General features: G+C 33.0%; 1 protein-coding gene across 2 annotated transcripts in view; it reads right to left on the bottom strand.

The window, feature by feature from the left end:
- Positions 1 to 5,605, bottom strand: part of LOC117109123 (phospholipid scramblase 1-like) — a 19,309-nt gene that overhangs the window by 12,264 nt on the left and 1,440 nt on the right. Inside the window, exon 1 of one of the 2 annotated variants that reach the window (XM_033251373.1) lies at positions 3,031 to 3,157. The exons of the other annotated variant lie outside the window; for it this stretch is intronic. The gene's annotated coding sequence lies outside the window, so the exon portion shown is untranslated. Of the gene's footprint in view, positions 1 to 3,030; positions 3,158 to 5,605 lie in introns of those variants that run through there. 2 annotated transcript variants of the gene reach the window in all.

Raw genomic sequence — 5,605 nt, 5'->3', positions numbered from 1 at the left:
CTCAAAGGAACTGAAAACGTTGATCCTGATATTAATCGTAATCAAGATGCATTAAATGAAAAAAGATATTATATTACAATGTTTTGTTAATGGCAGATTACTTTATTCTTTGTTTTAAAAAATATACGCCATAGGCGTATATTATAATAATAATAATAATAATAATAATAATAATAATAATAATAATAATAATAATAATAATACAGCATATACTTACCATATTCTAGCTAGCCTAGGCTATGCCTAAAGTGTAGAAAAAAGGCAGGCTTCCTATGCCATGCCTACTAGCCTACGTCTAACTCTATGTATGACGAGTAAAGACTTGACAACTAACTGGCATGCAGATCTCACTTCTAAAATCCATTTTTACGAATTATAAATAATCCAGTAATTCTTAGGAGTGTGCATTGTTTTTGATGTTCGTTTTGTACAATTTTTTTAACAGTATAACATTTATCTAGGGTCTAGGTTTAGGTCAAGAAAAGCTAAATTCCTTTTTCAGAAAGTCCCTCTGCAGTGTAGTGTTAAATTATGAATTCTATCAAAAGTATGCTGCTGCAATCGCGTAATATTAAATTAATACATTTTTATAACATATTTGACAGCTGATTCATGTAAACATTTTCACGTATAAAATGCATTCGTGTATACTTGTTGTTTTTGTTTTTGTTTTTTCATATAGAAAAAGACCTTTCTTGTTTTAATTGTTCCACCGGATTTTGCATGAACCCATTTCAAATAGACCAATATGCGATACACTTTTCTAAATTAAAAAAAAAGTGTAGATAAACTTCAAAAATAATTTTATTATTTTTAACCACACGTCTAATCTTACAAGCATTCAAACATTTATTTGCAGTTGATGAGATTTCGAAGAAAATGAAATCTTTAAAAACTCAATTCTGTCGACTACAAACAGGCACCATTCGTTTCAGTTGCCGGTCGACATTTTCAAAACAACAAAATAAAGTAGATACACTTTTTAAAATAATTACATGTCTTAATAAAAACATTACAGACATTTTGCAGTTGATGGGATTTCGCGGGGAAAATGTTTTTAGCCAATAGTTCCTTTCAGTTGCCAGTCGACATGAGCCAAGTTCCTTTCAGTTCCTTTCAGTTCCTTTCAGTTGCTCGAAGTCGACATGAGTTCAGTTCCTTTCAGTTGCGTTCAGTTCCTTTCAGTTGCGCGGAGCGCTCATGTCGACGAGTTGAGTTGAGTTGAGTTGAGTTGAGTTCCTTTCAGTTCCGTGTCGACCTGAGCCTGCCTTTAAGTATATAAAATCATCAAAATGTAATCCGAAATTTCGGATTAGTAATCCGTTATTTCGAATTAGTAATTCGTTATTTCGAATTAGTAATTCGTTATTTCGGATTACTAGTCCGAAATTTCGAATTAGTAATTCGTTATTTCGAGTTAGTAATTCGTTATTTCGGATTATTAATTCGTTATTTCGAGTTAGTAATTCGTTATTTCGAATATAATAATAATAAATATACAGAGCCGGAAATTTAGAATAGCTTCTCTGGAGATTCATTGACACTATGGCAATTCGTTATTACATCAATGATACAACCTTTATTTAACGTTAAGTGCAAACACACAATATTCATAATAAGCAGTGTAATGCATAAACAGCGCATTTAAAACTGAATGAGGTATACGAGATATACCTTAATTATTCTTTGCTAAAAAAAACAACAAAAAAACACAAGCCTACCAATCCAATTACTGACCAATTAAACCACCTGATCGGCCCCAGTCAACACGGCCTCACGTCAACTTATATGGGCAGCTGAACATGCTCTAAAACAAAATTTGTTAAATTGCTGGAAAGATGATATTAAAAGCAAACCTTCTATTGTAAAGATACTCATTAATTAAAAAGTCACAAAATATGGAGGAGTACCTTCTTGACGGTACTGATTTTGAAGGAGCATCAATCAAATTTATGCTCCGTTCAAATACCCTCTCTCTCCAACAGCGAACTAAAAAATGGTCTAATGATCAGAGTGACACTGGAATTGGTAAGGTGTGCAATGATAATTCCATTGAAGACATTGATCATTTTCTGCTTGTATGTCCAGTTCTTGAAAATATTAGAAGGATGGAAATATTACACTTTAAGAATAATCTCCACTAAATAATAATAAATCACTAAACTTTCACCAGGTTTGGGATAAATTTAACTCTTTAAATATTACAGAAAAGGTATGTTTTATTCTTGGCAATGAAAATGAATTATATAAAAAGGAAATTATTGTGGAAATTGATAAATTTAGCAAATCATTGTCTAAAAACCTGTGGAAAGAAAGGTCATTATTATTGCATACCTCTACCTCATAAGTAATCTTTTGTGTTGTTGTGTTTTTTTTTTTTTTTTTTTTTTTTTTTTTTTTCTTTTTTGTATTTTAAGCTCGTGTTGGCTAATTTTACATATAATTACAATAAAAATGGTAACAATAATTAGTGACAATTTCTTTTCAATAATTCAATATACGGTAATTAGACTAATCAGTCTTCCTTATGCTTTGAAGGTGTAACTGTACAATCGCAATAGTTTCATTGTGAGTTCAGTGCGCGTGAGAAAACGCGTGTACATCTGTCAGGTTGAGCGCACGGAACTAGGCCCATCCATGGCCGACCGGCCGGCTATCATCATCATAATAGTGTAGATTCGGATTTTTAAAATATTTGATTTGTGACATTCATTTAACATAAAGACTCGCCACATAAATAAATTGTAAAGTTGTGAAGCACGGGCATGACAACCATTGAGATGGTGATGAACATACAACTTTCAAGACTAGCCTAGGCTAGCAGAAGGAGGGGTGGGCGTTACTACCCTAGCGACTCTGCTACACTAGTTTCATCCCTCGTCAAGTACAGCCAGCCCCATAACTCGATAGACCTAATTGAATCCTATGGCACAGAAATTATCATTTACATAGCATAGATTCTTTTTCACAATAACAATGCTATTCCACAACAAATCGGATAAACAAGAATAATCGACAAATACATCCTACTTTCTTTTTAAATCTTGGCACTAAACGCCCCGCCTGACGGAAGATTGGAGACGACGCAGCACTTTAAACTACTATTAAGTCTGGTTCTCACGAGAGCCCTAGCATGGCTATGTTCTTTCACGGCTGCTAACGGTAATAGCAGGATCCGGATCCTGCTTGCAACTTTGCGTCAAGCCGCTTGCGTTTGCATCAGGCTGGTTGTAACGCACTGCACGATGCTGTAGGCTGTATGCTATTGTAACTCATGTCATTAAAACTATTAAGCTAAAATTAGGTTGTTTTCATGTTGTATGAGTGTGCGGCAAAAACAAATATATATTAACGTTTTGTAGCTAGTGAAGGTTTTCTTTTATTTGAAAGTTGACTAACTTTAATATAGCGTTGACACAATCCCCGACCGTGCAATTACATAATTTGTTCGTCGTTTGGTAGCACCTATCAATTTCACGATATTTTACACTCCAAATGTGAAACATTTTTGTAGTCCAGTCCGAAGGTGTCCCCTGTATAAGGATGACTGGCTTTTATAGGGCTTACGTATCGTTCGTCGTTTAACAACACCTAAACACCTGATTGTGCAAGTCCCGCTCTATTTTACCGTTCCGTATCTCGGACTATTATAGGCCTAATAATAGTCCGAGAAGTCCCTTTGGAAAACGTCACAAAGTGTTTACACAGAGCCGTGACACAGTGAAAGACTGGCACATATGTGTGCAGTGCTGACTATTGACTAGAGCGGAATTCATGTGTACACAAGGTTAACACACGAAAGTGTGCACATAATGTGACATCATTATTCCACACTTTCACACCTAGTTAAATAGTACATTCGTGACTGGTAATTTTCTATAAGAGTGTGTTATATTCACAGTAGGCCTGTGTTGTTTTCTTAATCTCACGCACACACCAATAATAATAATAATAATAATAATAATAATAATAATAATAATAATAATAATAATAATAATAATAATAATAATAGTAGTAGTAGTATATGTGTATATTTTATATATGTATATATATAAAATGATGATTTATATTATATTTATTCAGCAGTGTTAACGGCTAACTTCCTTCAATATCATATACAATATACGACAGTTTTTATTTCTAGCCGTATCTCCAGATTTATTATTATTATTATTATTATTATTATTATTATTATTATTATTATTATTATTATTATTATTATTATTATTATTATTATTGGTGTGCACGTGTTTGTGTATGTATTTGGTTTTGCTTTGTTATCCGACCGCACCACACAAGTTGTGTGTGCCACCATTCTAAAGGTGAAGTGTCAATAAATAAAGTACGGTATTGAAATAGGTCTATAGGAAAAAATTATTTTATAATTGTATCGAACATAGCCCTACTTAACTATATAGGCCTATTAAATAATGGTAAAGAAATATTGCTCGAATTTATACATACATACATACATATATATATATATATACACATACATACATACATATTATATATATATATATATATATATATATATATATATATATATATATATATATACACCGGTATATATCTATGTATAGCTGTGTGTGTGTCTACAACAATTTGCATTATGGTTTTTTTCGCTCTTATGATCTCTGGAATTCTAAAAGCGCAATATTATTACAGCGTTGAAAGGTCCTCATACAGATTAGATTAACCTGCTTCATGCGTATTGTATTTATGCGGAGGAAAGGCGCTATGGCAAATCACGCCTCGGGCTATACCACTGCACTAAATAACAATAGCTTAGATTGGAGGATTCATAACACTGTTTTGGGATGAAAACCGAACCCAATTTACAAGCACCAGCGTGAAGACGCTAATAACACAAGAACGGTGACGTTAAATTCTTCCTAAACTGGATTTCGGGAAATAATCACCAAGGAAAATTCGATGGCTTTCGGCTTTCGGGTTGAATTGCATTGGCTCGTCCATGTCAGTTTGGGGAATGTAGTATAACTATATGGAAATTAATACAATAACAACATTTAAAATCAATTAATAAACAAATACAGTAATAGGAGGCCTATAAATATGATGATGATGATGATAATAATAATAATAATAACGATAACAATAATAATAATAATAATAATAATAATAATAATAATAATAAAATGAAAATATAAACAATAATCATGGTTACAATAGGAAATTAACAATGATTAATAATGATGATGATGATGATCACCATCATAATGAAGAAGATCGATGATGCTGATTATTATTATGATACTAATGAAGATAATAATGTGATGGTATAACTTCCTTTCAATCCTGGTCTCTCGAAAACGGTCTTAAGTTTGTCCCTCACAAATTCAAAGGTCTTAAATATATGGTTTGGCAAATATCACATTCTAAGTATCATACCATATTTAATCAGTTTAATATCCCGACTTTTGAAACCCGACAAACATTCTACACCCTCTGCAGCCTCGGAAAGATCGCCCAGAATTAAAACAATCCTCTCCACCACCACCTCCCTTCCCGTCGACAATGCAACATTTCTCTTGGTATCTCCCGCAATAACGTTCTACTCACCATCCCAGGGGTGGCGCCAGCG

Source organism: Anneissia japonica, unplaced genomic scaffold (genome assembly GCF_011630105.1).
Source record: "Anneissia japonica isolate Jap-2015-1 unplaced genomic scaffold, ASM1163010v1 scaffold288023_len281633_cov177, whole genome shotgun sequence".
NCBI classification, from domain to species: Eukaryota; Metazoa; Echinodermata; class Crinoidea; order Comatulida; family Comatulidae; genus Anneissia; species Anneissia japonica.
This window is presented reverse-complemented; position numbering and strand designations above follow the sequence as displayed.